Below are 16,841 nucleotides of genomic sequence, written 5' to 3' on the forward strand. Positions count from 1 at the left end.
GTGACATGCCTGCTCCCCCTTCATTTTCCACCATGATTGTTAAGTTTCCTGAGGCCTCCCCAGAAGCCAAGGAGATGCCAGCATCATGCTTCCTGTACAGGGTGCAGAGTTATAGGCCAATTCAATCTCTTTTCTTTATAAATTACCCAGTCTTAGGTATTTCTTTATAGCAAGGTAAAAACAGACTAATGCAGGACCGATTCTGCATTCCAACTTCAACACTGTGCAATGGATTTTGTGATCCATAATCTCTCACTGCCCTCCAATCCAATCCAGTGCCGCACAATCTAATCCAATCCAGTCCCCACAAATACTCTCTCACTGCTCTGTCTTCCTCCTTACCCATTAACACACAATAGGTGCTTGATGTGTGACCAGTGAGCTGGATGAAATGCTAATCAAGCAGCCCTGGTTCTGCTCACAGGTGAAGGGCTCCCTGTGTGAGTTTCCAGAGGCTGTTGATTTTAAGCTTAGAAAAACTCCTATTTATTACCCCATTTGTTGGAAAGGAAGATGCCATCACTGACTCCCAAAATCACGAACATTCATGGAGGATGACTTTAAGTCAGTCACAAGGGGCTTATGTCTGAAATAATATGGGATACAGTTGTGTTTATAAGCAAAGCCTTTAGAATTAGACTAAGCAGGACACAAATCTTTGCTCTGAAACTCACAAGCTGTGTGACCTTGGGGAAAGTGAATTACCTCTCTGAGCATTCATATCCCCATGGGAAAATTAAAATAACAGGACCTCTCACGCAGGGTTGTTAGGAATAAATTAGATCAGTTATATAGAGAGAGATGTTATAGTACCTAACACAATGTAAGTGCTTAATACATATTAGAAAAGATGAAATCAATAGATGCTCAGAAAAATATTCTCCAGGAAGAAATACAACTTTACATGGATAGACCAAGAAGTAAGGCTTCTCTCCAGTACTCCTGCAATAACTCACAATTAAGCAATAACTTGGCAATAACAAACCAGCAACCTTAGTCAGCAGCAAACTCTGGGGTCTTTACTAATACTATGGGGGCATTTAACTGTCTTTTGGCTCTTAATTGGCAACAAGTTAGTAACCCAAGAATGTAAAAATTCCATTTCTCCACATCCAGCTGATCAATATGCACTCAGCATGCGTCAGCTCCTCGCCTCTCACGGGAATTAAATAAATTGTCAGTCAGCAGCACAATTTTGCGGTGATGGTGGTGGTAATTTTTTTCTTTTGCTAAATTATTCACCTCCTCGAAAAACAATTTGATAAATGTTTATTTCTTCATAATACATTCCAGTAACTGCTGATTTGTGATCCTGTGGACTGAATTTAAATTGTGACGAGGTAAGGGCTTCATGAAAACACCTAGACAGGGCCACAGAAAAGCTCTGGTTTTTGTTGTCGTTGTTTCTACCCTGCTCTCTGAGAGCGCCCTGGCCTCCCAGAGCATGAGGGCGCTAATTGAATTTAAGAGATGTAACAAGTGAGATGCACATGTAAGCACAACCTGCAGTGGGAATGCCGACACCGCAGGTTTGGCAGGAGACTTGGCGGTACAGCACAAGGGAACCGCCCCACAGTCAAACCAAAAGGACCAGGACTCAGAGTTGTGCCAATGAGCGGTCCACACAAGAAGACAGGTGAGAGCGAGACTGGGGGCAGATGGAATTGTGAGTGGTCTCCAGCATTAGAAAAGCTTTCTGACCAGGACATTCTATCTAAAACATGATAGAACACACACAGGGCTATTTTCTTCTGTCTGCCTCTTCGGAATAACACCTCATGACCACTACTATTTAGATGATTCCCCGGCTTGAGAAAAAGTCAATGTGTCTTCCAGGTAATTGGGGAGGAAGGTGGTGCACCCAAGGGATCATTCTCCGTCTAGTCTTCTCTATCATCTTCACATCCCTGATGGCAAATGATTGGGTGTTTTCCAGTGCTTTCTCCAAACATGTGAGGGAATTTAAATGAAGAAGAACTGAAACTCAGTATGCCAAGATCAGCAGGAAAGAATGTTATGTTCCTTCACACAGGAAAACACAGAAGTTAGTGGATGCTGCTTGGCACTTGTCCTTACTGAGTAATCACACCGATGAAAATTCCCTCGCAGTAAAGACCCGCCGCACACCCAGACTTCTGCCCTGCCTGCAGTGTGAAGCAAACTCAGATTTAGCTTGTTAAACTTTTAAACAATCACATGCACATCCCATTTTCTGACATAGTAAGTTCTGGAAAAGGACTCATGCCAAATTTTTAAATGTCATTTCTTCTAAGCACTAAACCTTTCCTTAGCACCATATTTTACACACACAATTTTTAAAATACTGCAGTCAAATTTATTCCTGAGCAAGGTAAGTTCCTGAACGTTTGTACTCATGGTGGCTGCTGTGTTCAGTGGCTGCCTCTGAGTTGGTGGTCCTCCTTTAGATGAGGGGTGTAAAGTAAAACACCTACAGAAGGCAGAAAAACGAGTGAGTGAAGCCAGAAACATCTAGGAGTGTTCGAGGCAATGATGGGAACTATGGACAACTTGAGAACACGGGCCCCATGCACAGAACTGCTACCAAGCTCCAGAAAATTGTCTTCAGGAGGAGTAGAATTGCAATATTGCCAGTTCTTCTAATTTTGCCAAAGAATTGCCAAGTTCCAATTTTTTTAGAGAAGCTGGAAATCTGGGTATTAAATAAAATCAACTGGCAAACAATTCAATCAAAATAAAATAAACATAGTGTGGCCAAACTTGTGCAGTGGTTTGTGGTTTCTAACCAATATTATCCCCTTCCACAATTTGTAATCCATTGCATTAGGCTATATTGGGCTGCAGTAGGAAATGAAACCAAAAGGACAGTGGCTAAACACACAGAAAACTGCTTCTTGCTCACATAACAGTTCTCAGTAGCTCCAAATCAGTTGACATGAGTGGGAACATAGGATGCAGGGAAGGTGAGGGAGGGCCTGCTGCCTACAGGTGAAGTAGGAAGCAGACTCTGGACATAGAGCTCAGACTCAGACCAGATTGAAGACTAGCAAAAACAGGCAAGCGGCAAAAGCACCTCTCTTTAAGACATGCCCACTAGTGCCATGACAGTTTATCTATGGCAACACCCAGAAGTCATTGCCCCTTTCCATGGCAATGGCCTAGTGACCCAGAAATATACTTTTTCTAGAAATTTCTACATAATCCACCCTTTAATTTGCATATAATCAAAAGTGGGTATAAACATGACTGCAGAACTGCCCCTGAGCTGCTACTCTCCATGCCGCCTGGGGGGAGCCCTGCTCTGCAGATGCAGTCATGGAGCTGCCTCAATAAAGCTGTTTTCTTCTACCACTGGCTTGCTTTACAATTCTTTCCTGAGTGAAGCCAAGAACCTTCCCCAGCTAAGCCCCAATTTGGGTCTCGCCTGCTCTGTATTTCAGTCATTCAGGAAAGCTGGGTCAGAAGCTCTGCCATTTCCAGTATATAACTTTCAAGGGCACGGGTGGAGGGGGTCACCTCTATCCCAGTCACATATTACCTCCTCTCTATTATTCCTTCCTTGTGGAGGCAAAGGTGCTGGAGGGGAAAGAAGGAAGTAAAAGATAAAATGTGCCTTTCTCCTAACATAACCTTTTCTGTTCAGAATCTGGAGGTATTACTCTAGGGCAATCTAGAGAGAAGCTGGTATCTTGTATTGGGGCCCTTTTTCTGTTTCTCAAAAGTGACAGATTATAGATTTTATGATAGTCCAAAGTTCGCAAGGGATACATGCACCATTCTCCACTTTGAGATAGAAAAAAAACCCCAAGGTTGCCAGTGATTGCCAATAATGGGCATTATTTCACAACCATCACAGAACATCAGAGTTGAAAGCATACTTAAAGACAGAAAGCAGCCTCCTCAATGTAAAGAGAAATGCTTCTGAATGGTTTTGCAACTCATTTGAGGCAGACGTACAATAAGAAAAATCCCAAACCACCGTTTTCCCCACCACTTTATGTACATGGTCCGAGTTGCAGTGTAAAACACTTTTTCCATATAGCTTAAAGGAGTATTATTGTACGATGGTTCATTTTTAAATGTAGATTTCAAAAGACAATAGCAGCATAAAAGGTAAGAGGAATATAGTAGACATGTCATTTTTTGCCTTCCTAATATACATTCTGTCTTCTTCTGCCAACAGCACCCTAATTTCCTTTGAGGAACAAGCTGTCTGTCCCCATATTAAATGTTGTTTGACCCTATACCTTCCTCTAGTCCCAGGAACAGGCAGATGCCCCAAACCTGGCCAATCAGAACATCTCTGCTGTGGCCAGAGTATCTGATTCAGGGATAAACACATGTTCCAAAAAGACAAACAGACTACATTCAGGGACTTTTATTAGATTCCTTGGACAGAGGGAAAAGGTTTTTGGTAGACTCGAATAAAAATAAGGGATAAGCAAGGAGCTACTCAGCCTATAGAGCAGACTACTCCATTTACTCATGAAGCTGAAACAGACGAGAACAGTTACCTGATTGAAGGAAAGTCCTCCATCCCCTGGCATTATTTGAACCAGTTCTAGCAGCTTGCAGTGTCAATCCTAGTTGTTGCTGTTATTGTTTTAAGTCAATTTGAGGTGGGTGATTTAAAAAAAAAAAAAAAGTCCTGCTAACAGAAAAAGTATTACAGAGAAATCAGTGACCATATTCAAGGATGAAAAGTCAAAATTGACAACTTATTTACTATTTGTGAGGGGAGCTCCAGAGCCTTTAGAGGGGAGACACAAAGATATAAGTGGAAAATAATAGTTACAGTAACAGGTACTCCATAAATATGAGCCCTGTCGGGTGCTGCTCTAAAACCTTTCCTTGTATTCATTCGCAGAAATTTCACAATCCCGTGAAGTAGGCATTATCATTATCCCCACTTTACAGATATAGGAATTCACAAAATTAGCAAATGTTAGAGCCAGGAATAAATGTTTCATTCTATAAACTTCAAAGATGTAGTTCTCATTGCTACTGTCATAACATCTTGAGAGATATTTCTTCACAAATAATGTTGGTTCAAAAAATTGGTAAGAGTATTCATTATAAAATGTTACACAGAAAAGGACTGGTTGTTTCACTTATTTGAATAATAATAATACTCTTCCTCATTGAGGACTTTACCTACTCTGAAGATATGAAAACTAAAGTCAAGGCCAACGTTAGCCTGTGTAGCTCCTCTGGGCAAATGCAGCCTTGTTTCAGGCTAGTTTAGCCAAGTGCTTTTGTGCAGTGCACCAACGGCACAACCAGACATAGCAGTCCTGACTAAAGACCAAGTTGATTTAATAAATTGCTCAAAACCAGAGACCTTAAAAGTAACAGAACCAGAACCAGAATCAAAGTCTCCAAATGTCCATGACAGCATAAAAAAAAAAAAAAAATTCTTCTCCTGGGTCCCCCTCTTTAAACCAGTGTTCCTCACACATGCTCAGTGCTACAAATATCTGCATCATGTTTTTATCCCCAGCCAACCACAAAGAATAAAGGCTGCAAGTGATGATGGATAGACCAAAGCCTTGCTGTCAGGTGTTCATTCCACTCGTTTCTCTTGTCCTGTGCATAGGTTTGAGCACATTGATTACATTTTTATGCATTAGTCTACCCATCTGTAAAGTGGGAATAAATATCTACTCCCCTGGTTTGTTGGCATAGTGACTGGCCCCATAGCAAGCACAAACAAATGGCAGGTCTTTCTTTCCCACCTCTGCCTGCCCCCCAGGCTCTCTGCTCATCCAGACTTTCTGAACCAGGTACACACTTTGGGGCAGCCAGCAGTGAGGTCTCCGGGACTTCCTGTTCTGATTAATGAAGAATCTACAATGCTCAGTGGAACCCCATGGGGCTGGAGTGTTTTGATATAGCAAAGGCATTCCTCCCTTCCCTCATTTATATTTTAGAAGGCCCAGATCAGACACTCCACACCTAGTTTGCTCCCACAGGACAGGGTTGACCTAGAACTGTAAAATGTGACTACCATGCTAAGTTTGCTAGAGATATGATGGCCATGGTTAGTGAGAGAAGGGAAAAAGCACTTTCAGCTGAAATTAAATGGCAACTGGAAGAGACAATGGAAACTAAGAGAAAACGGAAGAGAAAAGTAACCAAAATTACTTTTAAAACATCCAGATAAAGTAATAGAGACGTTTAAGAATCTGGTTAGATGCTAATAGTTTGTATTTAAGTTAAAAAAAAAAAGAGGAAAAGAAAAGAAAAACTAAACTTCTGAAAACCCAATGTGGCAAATAACACTTGCTGCTTTTTCTCTAACGAGAAAAGATGAAAGCAAAATATGACTCTTTTTTTTCAGAAAAAAAAAGGATTCACTATTTTTCTTTTTAGCACTTACTATATGCTTTCCATGTGCTACATATAAAACAAACATGTCCCTGTTCCTTGTAAGGCTTATGCTTAGATGGGGAAAGAAGACAAATGCAAAAGGAAGGTGAGTGACTACATGAGACAAAATATTTTCAGTCATCTAACACTTGATAAACTCTAGTTACAGAAGTTTATAGGGTGGAGAATTCATTCAAAATTCTTCTCCTCCCTTCCCTTCAATCCAATCATTCACTAATTCCCATCTTCTCTCCCTTCTCCCTCTGTCTCTTCAACTCATTCTTACCATCACCACTGCTCCTCCCTTGTTCTGGTCACCAGCATCTCTAGCCTTGACCATTTCAGCAGCCTTTGCAGACTCCAGCATTTCTGCTCCCATACTGAACTTTGATTAGTGTCTTTAAAATGCAAACTTAATTAAATCACTTTCACTGCTTAAAGCACTTTGAGGATGCCCCCCAGATGTCAGATAAAATCAAAATTACATTAAATGATACAAGAGTTCTTCATTCTCTGCCTGTCTCTGCAGCTTTATCTCCTACCATTCTTCTTCCTATTCAAGGCCAGACTGAATACCAAGGTTTCCTGTCTCTGGCCTTTGGCAAGCTGTCTTCTCGCTGCCCAGAATGACCTTACCCGCAACCATTTTCTTATGTCTGGATTATTATTGTTTATTCATTTTAATTTAGTTTTAGACGTCATCTCCTCTGGGAAGGACTCTCTGACCCTTCACAAGACAGACAGATAGATCCCACACATATACTTAACAGCTATTCCACCTGGATACTCCTCCAGCATCTTGTATTTACCCTAACCAAGATACCATATTGGAATATCTGTTTCCATCTCTGACTCTCCACTAGACTCAAAGTTCACTGATACCTGCAGTTCCTGCATTGTAGTAGATTTCCAGTGCCTTGCAAAGATTCTAGCCGACATTAAGCACTCAGAAAACGTATATTAAATGAATGAGTAGGTTGGAGTTTCCAGAAGAGAAGTTAGGAAAGAGATGGCATTCCAAATCAGATTTAGAGGAGTGTAAACAGGTAAAATGGAATGAAGGGAGACTTTCCAATAATTTTTGATAAACAATGGAGCTTACTAAAATGCAAATATCCTTATGGTTAACACTCAAAGATATTGTTTATCATCAAGTTTGTTCCAATTTAAAGCCAGGCACTATGTAAATAAGAGAGAATGTCAGAGGGAATAAACTTTTGGGGGTGCAAGAAAACAAAACTCATTCTTTCTAAATGAAACCCCTCCATTTTAGCCCATTTAGTCTTCCAATCAGCAAAATTTTTCAAACGTCAGTTAGGAAAAGAGACCTTAGATAAATGTTTTAAAATATTTGTTTCCAAAACATTAAGTGCTGTGTTGTGATTGAAATAAAATATATACCTTGCAGGAGAAAGCAATATTTAGTGGTTCTCACTATAATGAGAAACCCAAATATCTTTACCTGACTCTTCATATCCCTCCATCTTAGCTTCTTAAAAAAATCTCTTTATTCTTCTTTTCGCTACCATTTCTAGTCCCATAAAATAGTAACTATTCCCAGATAAACCTTAGTTGTATTCTTATATCTCTGCCTTTTTACATCTCGTAACTTTTTCTGGAATACCTTTCTCTTTCCTGAGCTGATAAACTCACTCATTAATGCTCAATTCAAGTTCTTACCCTCCTCTGTGAAGTCATTTCTATCTCCTCCAAAAGTGACCCAATTCTCTCATTTCCATTCTTTCATAGTTGTCTATCTTTATTTAAATACTTTCCGAAGAGCACTAGTTTCATGGAATGTCAATAGGTCATACAGGAAACCGCAGTTTTCATTTTCTATAAATTATGAAATATTTGGCTAAAGATGTAGCATTTCCATATATTTTAATATGCTAATATGCACTATGAAACTTAAGGGATTATGGTTGGATGCATTTTTCCCAATTTTACACAGTCATAAAATTTTTGAAAGCAGGAATCCCTTTCTTCACCAAATAATTTGTGTTCTTCCAAATATTTTGGGAAATGTGACTTATTACATGATTATCTACACGTTCCAGAGAGTCTTCCTGGAAATAGGACTCATTTCTTCTTGGTCTTGGCAACCTCAATAGTCAGTACATAGTAGGTTGTTAATAAATATCTCTATGAAATAATTTATAGAGAGAGGAGAAGGTACTAAAAAAGGATAATAGGGATAGCCAGCCCCATGTATCTCTTACGATGGAAAAAGGAAATACTCACCTAAACACATTGCCCTACCTGTGCAGTCCAATGTAACATGACTTAATTACAAGTCATAGAAATCCAACTCGGCCTAAACTTTACTAAACAGAAATGTCTTGGTAATATGGTAGAATACTGGAGTGGGTTACAGATTTGATGGGGAAACTGCAAAAATCTAGGACCTAGAGGAGAAGAATGAGTGACTTCATGCTATTGGGACACAAATGCTCTCCCCACATCCATCTTTCATCATTGCAACACTGTTTCTCCTTGCATTTATGCGTCATGTCCTCTAACTGAAATTGGTTAGTCAGAATGACAGGAAACATAGGGATCTTAGCCAAAACAAATACTCTTATCAGAAAGTGCAAGCCTCTTTCTCTCAATGTCTATAAGCTGACATCACTTAAGGTGTCTATTGGTCTTTGCACAGGTCATGAGCCCAGGCTTTTCTATTTCTATTGCTAGAGAGATGGATAACAGAACCAAGGCCTCACCCCCACTCTGGCCATTCCTGTATTCAGGGTCCTTAGTGCATTATCAAGAAAGGGGAGATGAGAAAGTCTGCTGAGATGACCAAGAAAGAGTTACCACTATCCACTTTAGGTGATTAAACATGGCTGTTAATGGAAAGGCTGTCCAGACATTTTGATCTCAGTAACAGGAAAACAACCCTTCCTTCTCGTTGTGAAGAGAGTGATATCTTGATTTCTATTTTGGCAACAAGTATCTCTCTCCCAGTATGAAGGAAGACCCTTTCAAAAAGCAAAGCAAAATGACATAGGGAATATATACTTACCTTATTGAAGTGGAAAGCTACTGAGTTTGTCCTTAAATGCAACTATATGAACCCTTTTAAAACCCTTGGGAGCAAGGTAACAAGAGAAACACCCGTCTGATAGGTTAACCATGGCAAGTTGGGTCTTTGTTTCCTGATTTGAGAAACAGGAAATTTTTCTGATTAGAGAAAACACAATTTGACCCCCAGACTACCCATAAAATCTGGTTAAAAATAAGGTGAGTTGAACATCAGGCTGTTATAATCTACAAAACTCCAACATTATTTAATATTTATCTGTTCCACCACACTGGGAAAAAATATTTAGAAGAGCCATTTATATTTTACTTTCCTAGACTGCTTACCTAGAATTTCCCAGTCATCAATGAAGCAGAGTTTAATTTTTGAGAGACATAAAGAAAAATGAAGAATTAAAATTGTAATTGGAAAAATTGCCTCAATCAAAATTGCACTTCAAGATGCTTGAATGGATGGGCTAAATAAGTTCAGGCATCCATTAGTTCCCAAATTGAATTAAAATATATTGAGTGCTAATTCAAAAATCTAAAGGCAGCCGGCTGGAATAGAATGGGAGTCATCTGGATCTAAAAGGGGAGTGCAGACAACACAAAGCAAGGAAAGATTATGGCATTTTTGCTGACCTGAAAGAACAAAAAAGAAATCTTAAAAACTACTGGTAATTTATTACAGCCCATTATACTAATATTGCTGTTTGCTGCAAGCCTGCTTGACGGGGGGTCCCTTTTGATTCCACACATCACAACAGCACCGTTCTAACCCTCCTCTCTGCTCCTCCCACATGAAGCCCTTTTTCTCTGCCATTTGCTGTGTGCAGCAGAGATGACCTATGGTAATTGCTGAAGACATTTTCACCCATATTTTTTAGCAAATGTAATTTCCTTTTGATGCTGCCACGTTGTCCCCCCACCCTGCTGTGACAGCAAACTCCAATAATCATGCCACTAACATTCAGATAGAGATCAAGTAATGCAGCCAGCTGTATCACAACTTTTGACTTTCAACTCTGTACTTACTTGGGTGCACATATTACCATTTGAGGAAATGAAAAACATTTTTTTCTCTAATGAAAATAGCTTTTGGCCTTAGGTGAAGCTGGTGGAATTGTCCTGAGTTTAAAAAAAAAAAAAAAAAAATCTCTTATATAATTTGGCTCTAACAAAAGTCCTTTTAAAAAAAAAAAAAAAGTGAATGCTTTTCTCGAACACATTTTCAAAGGACCCCATGATTAAAATACTAATTAGTATGGTTTTGAAGAAATGGTCCTATTTTTAAGACTGCCCTCCAAATATTCCAAGTCTTTAAAATAATTTTTTTGAAGAAGAGGAGGCAGACAAGAGAGGGGGGAAAAGGTTGAATAACAAATGATTTCAAAATTTAGGGGCATAAAACAACCATTTGCTATGTTCATGGGTTCTGTGGCTCAGAAATCTGAACAGGGCACAGCAGGAATGGCTTGTCCCTGCTCCCTGCTGTCTGGAATCTCTGCTGGAAGACTTGAGAGCTGAAATCTGGAAGCATCAGAAGGCTCACTCATTCAGGTGTCTGGCAGTCAATGCTGGCTTTGTACCAGACACCTTAGCTGAGGCTAGTGTCAGCTGGAATACATAGGCATGGACTCTCTGCTGGGCCTGGGTCTTCTCACACCCTGGCAGCTTGGGACCAATATAAAATCCCCCAAAAGATCAGGTACAACATGCCATGTCTTAGTATCACTTGCCAAGAACACCCAGTGAATTGATAAACTAACACTTCATTGGAGCCAGCCAGGAAATAGTATGTAATTTGAACCAAGGTTATTCTCCGCATGATGTCATCACAGAAGAAAGAAGAAAAGCTGCCCAAGAAGACAAAAATAAGCCTGACAAGTTGCCAAACTTTGAACTGAATATTTATCCAAAGAAGATTGTTTTTATACCTGAAGAGTTTGAATTAACTTTAAACACAAAGTTTAAATACTTTCTGTTGCCTGCTTAAATGAGAATCCAAGAACAAGATGACGTCAGTTATAAAAAATCATAAAGATAGCCACTTGACTTTTATTTCTGAGTTGTAGAAAATACATCTTTGGTCCTAGTAAACGAGGAATCTGTGCAAGTTTTCAATATGTTAAGAACAAGCTTTTCTTTGGAACATAAGCTCCATGAGGTGATGAACTCTTGACATCTACTTAATTTTTACTGAATGTCTACCATGAGCAAGGTATTTCTAGTAGGCACTAAAAATACAGAAATGAATGATACAGCACCTGCCCTCAAGGAGCTCTGCAGCTGCACTTTAGGAAGAAAGCAAACAATCATTTTAACATGGGAACTCTAAACGTTCATTTAAAAGGTAGAGACCCCTGGGCATGGTCTTAAGACCTCAAGAGAGAAGACAGGCATCACCAAAGTTGTCAAAAACTAGAAGAATGTGCCAAATCCACAGATGTTTCATTATTTATTTAGCTTAGTTGGTTAGTGAATCAGGGTAGTATGTTCATTTCCTTTATGGCCCAGTTAGCTCTGTACATAAGCACGTTATGTTCTGTGTAGGAAAAAAAAATCTCAAACCACATTTTTCCCCTACTCTCACACCACCACAGCAACAATCATCAACACAGAAGACTTTGACCAAATGTGGGAGCCTCTTTCTCCCACATACCAACCAGCAGACATCAGCTGGATGTCCTCCAATTTAATTCCGACACCATCTACCTGGAGAGAATGTCAGATTCCACAGACTGGGGGCTTCGTGGGGAGACTGCCTCTCACACCCCCAGACACCAGTCACAAGTCCAGGCCTCCAGAACTTCTGACCAACTGTTTCAAGTTGAGGTTACCACAACTCCCTCTTCGGGTTGGGTTAATTTGCTGGAGTGGCTCATAGAACTCAGAGAAACACTTATGTTTACTGATTTAAGAATATTACAAAGGATACAGATGAAGAGATGTGTGGGGTGAAGTATGGGGAAAGGGCTGGAAGCTTCCATGTCTTCCCTGGGTACACCACCCTTCAGGAACCTCCACGTCTTCAGCTACCCAGAAGCTCCCCAAACCTGGTCCTCTTGAGTTTTTATGGAGACTTCGTGATGTCAGCATTCCTTCCTCCTTCCCAGAGGTGGGACCCTCTCTGGGAAGAGTGTTAAAACCTGCAATCAGATAGGTACGGGGAAGATGGCAGTTCTGCCTTGGGGCAGGTGAAAGGAGAACAGGAGTGAGACTTTGTTCCCTGAGACCTAAACCACATAACATCAAAACAAGGACTATGGAAGTTTAATGGAGCCATGGACAAAAACATATATAAGCCAGGCGCAGTGGCTTACTCCTGTAATCCCAACACTTTGGGAAGCCGAGGCGGGCAGATCACGAGGTCAGGAGATCAAGACTGTCCTGGCCAACATGGTGAAACCCCATCTCCACTAAAAATACAAAAATTAGCTGGGCATGATGGCATGTTTCTGTATTCCCAGCTACTCAGGAGGCTGAGGCAGAATTGCTTGAACCTGGGAGGTAGAGGCTGCAGTGAGCCAAGATCACACTACTACACTCCAAGCCTGGGCAACAGAGAGAAACAAGAAAAAAAAATGATATATATATAACATCACAATCCCAGAGCTGTCATTACATTCCTGTTTCTCATCAGTATTATCTTGAAAATTCATAATTAGAAGTATGACTGATACCTGAGTCTAAATGATTGGGAGACATTGTAAGAAATTATCTCAACGTTTACCAGTGTGGTTCTGTTCTACAAGGTCACCATGCAGCCAGAGAGATGTGAGAGATGTCAGTTGTGAACCATTTTGGAGTCCTGGGCATACCATATTTCACCCAAATTAAGACATCATCAGTTATAAGATGCGCCATTATTTTCTTTACCGCTAAGAAAGACAAGTGAGGTCAAACTATGGCACTGTGCCAAGGCATTCTCAGCTGCAGCTCATATCCCAAATTTCGAGACATAAAAATGAAAAAAGATTTCATCTTTTATCATTTTATCTCAGAATCAGTGAGATATGGCATCATATGAGAAACCCTGATGGATCTCCAGGGAGAAAAGATGATGAGACAAATTCTGCTGACAACTTTGGAATAGAAATTCTTAAATAAGTGAGAATGTTCCTTAACAGATTTAAGATACAAACTCTTGGCCATGGCCTACAGAGTCCTGTACAGTCTGTTTGTGGCTATCACTCCAGACTCTTCTGGGCCACCATGCCCTCCTCTCACTCAATCCAGCGTCCCTGGCCTCCTAGGCCATGGTATGAATACAGTAGGCTCATTTCTGGCTTAGTCTTATTCTATGTTTCCTTCCTGAAACTCTCTTTACCTAGGGCTTTCATATGGAGTGATCCTTCATTTCATACAAGTTCATGGTCAAATATCACCTCCTCTGATCATCCTACCTATTTCTCCTACTATTTTAAGTACCTCATTAGGGCTGGAAAGTTTTTTTTTTTTTTCTCAATATGAAAAGAATGCTTGGCATATAATAGACATGAAATAAATATATGTGAATAAATCACAGTCATCCAAAAGTAGAAAAGGACTGAATATATTTAATTTAATGTAATCCTATCTCAAAACTGATTAGGTTAAATGAAGAAGGAATTTTAAAGATGAAATTGGATGATGCTATTTGAGGTACTCTCCAACACAGCTCCAAGAAGAATCATTCTTGACTTTTTCAAGGTTAGGGATAATTAAAAAATTAGAAAAGAAAATAAAAAGTTGCAACATAAAGGGTGCCCATTGAGGAGGCTAATTAAAAATTATTAATGCTTGTGAACAGAACACTCCTCTTATCCCCATTTCAGGGGACTCAACATCATTGGCTTTAGGAATAACCAGGTCACCACAGATAAAGACTGGAGAGATGACAACAAAGGGATAACTTTAGTTTCAGAGGAATGACAAGAATCATTTGAGGTTTAGGAAAAGAAACGAATAAGGCAACAAGCAGCCCCTGAAAGGTGCCAGGACCATCCAGCATGAAGAAAGCAATCATTTCCCAAATGCTTACAGGTACCAGGTGCTGCAGGTGTTGCACAATGGGTCAAGTGGGCTCACCGCAATCATTTCTCACTTCCATTAACTTTCCCTAGGTCACCCATACGACTTAAGCAAATTAAGCAGCTTCTAAGCTGGACACAAAAGGGAGGAGATCTCATTTATTTGGTGTGTTAAAACAAAAAAGAAGACATAGTAATATCACCAATCTCCAGGTCTCCTTCACCTTCATATTCTTCCATTATCAGTTTCAATAATTGGGCATGTCATGCTTTGGGATGGATGTAGCTTGCCTTTGGCCTGATGTTATGATTTTTCTAGAAACATCTTCCCCATCCTGGGAGGAGCTAAAGGACTTGAGTAGGGTCTTGGAGTTTTGTCTTGATGTAGTGGATGTGACTGGCAAAAGCGTCTGGCTGCTGGCTGCTTGTAGAAAGAAGTTAAAATAATAGTGAGTTGTGATTTTAAAAACAGCAAGATTTCTTTATCATTGGTGCTAGCAAAGGGGAGAGTAGAAAGCAGTTCTACTCTTCAGTTTGTGGAGGGAGTGTAGGGGTTTTTAAAGAAAGGGTTGGAATGCAGAAGAGGTAAGGGGGAATAGGAGGTACCAGGTGGCATGACTTGCTCCAATGGTTCATATTGAATTATTGTTCCATTTGGTGAGGGGAGGATGTCATCATGGATCCCACCAGGTTATGAATTAATTGCAGTCAATCTTATAGCCACTGTTTAGCTGGGAGCGGGTTCCAGCCTTGAAGTAATCTTTTGTTAGAAAGAAGTATCTGGTCCCTATCAGGATCCGACCTCTGAAGCTTCTAAGGAAATATATGACCAGATAAGCGAGCATGGTGTGTGCTTAACAAGCATCTAGGTAAATAAATGTGCATAAGGCATGGGAGTACAGAATGGAAAAGGAAAGGGAGTGGAGGTTCACAGCACATTCTGAGGCTGCATTTCAAGATGAAAGATAACACATATGCAGTTTATCTCAAAGTTATGTCTAGAGACTGGGCAGTGAGGAGGAGAAGAGGGAAAAGAAAAAAGAAGTTTTAAAATGTAGTTCGAGGCTAAGCCACTAAGCTGCTCAGTTACAGATTTAATAAAACTTTTACATCTCCAGATTCCAAACTAGAGCTCAGAGTTTAAAGGGTTTCTCCCAACTTCTGTCCACCTGAGCAGAACCAGCTTCTCCTTGGCGCCTCTCCTCTAAGGTTAACATGCCACAAAGAAGGGTAGGAAAGATTTTTCAAGGGATTATTTTATCCTAAGACCCAAGCTGACATAATTGGCTCAACTACTTTATCTTATTTAGAGAATCAGCAAACAAAGTTAATATGTGACAGTATTACTCTGGCAGTGTTCAGTAGGATGGCACAAAGACCTTTTTTAATTCATCAGCATACCTGCCAAGTCATCATCAAAAGTACTGGACCTCTAAGATTAGGAACAAGACAAGGATGCCCACACATACCATTTGTGTTTAACATAGTACTGGAAGTCCTAGCCAGAGCAATTAGACAAAAGAAAGATTAAAGACATCCAAATTGGAAAGAAAGATACTAAATTGTCCCTGTTTGCAGACAACATGATCTTCTATATAGAAAACCCTAAATACTCTACCAAAACACCTGTAAGAACTAATAAAATAAGTCAACAAAGTTTCAGGATATAAAATCAGTATACAAAAATCAGAGGCATTTCTATACACTAGTAATAAGCAATCCAAAAAAATAAATCAAGAAAACAACCTCATTTAAAATAGCCACAAAAAATAATGCTTATGGTCAAATTTAACCAAGGAGGTGAAAGCCCTGTACACTGAAAACTTTACACTAAAACCTGGTGGAATACATCAAAGGAGACACAGATAAATGGAAAGATTTTTCATGGTCATAGTTTGAAAGAATTATATTGTTAAAATGTCACTATTACCCAAAGTGATCTACAGATTCAAAGCAATCCCTATCAAAATTCCAATGACATTCTTCACAGAAATAGAAAAACAATTCTAAAATTTGTATGAAACTACAAAAAACCCCAAATAGTCAAAGCAATCTTGAGCAAAAAGAAGAAAACTATAGGTATCACACTACCCAAGTTCAAAATATACTACACATCTATAATGATCAGGACAGCATGATACTGGCATAAAAAAGATACACTGATCAATGGAACAGAGAGCTCAGAAACAAAACCACACATTTATGACTGGTTGGTTTTTGACAAAAGTGCCAAGGACACATACACTGGACCTTTGGCAAAGGACAATATCTTTAATAAACGGTCTTGGAGCAACTGAAAACCCCCATGTAGAAAAATGAAATATACACTTATGTCATGCCATATACAAAAGTCAACTCAATGTGGATTAAAGACTTAAATGTAATAAAAGAAACTGTAAAACAACTGAAAAAAAAAAACATAGAAGAAAAGCTCCATGACACTGATCTGGACAAATA

The 16,841-nt window shown here is 39.6% G+C and overlaps 1 pseudogene across 1 annotated transcript in view; it reads left to right on the forward strand.

Annotated features, from left to right (window-relative positions):
* Window positions 1-1,514: 1,514 nt before the first annotated feature.
* LOC104665507 overlaps window positions 1,515-16,841 on the forward strand; it is a 63,731-nt pseudogene continuing 48,404 nt past the window's right edge. Inside the window, exon 1 of the transcript XR_004056234.1 lies at window positions 1,515-1,636. The product of XR_004056234.1 is annotated as a tropomyosin beta chain pseudogene (transcript). The remainder of the gene's footprint in view (window positions 1,637-16,841) is intronic.

This window comes from Rhinopithecus roxellana, chromosome 3, assembly GCF_007565055.1.
Source record: "Rhinopithecus roxellana isolate Shanxi Qingling chromosome 3, ASM756505v1, whole genome shotgun sequence".
Lineage (NCBI taxonomy): Eukaryota > Metazoa > Chordata > Mammalia > Primates > Cercopithecidae > Rhinopithecus > Rhinopithecus roxellana.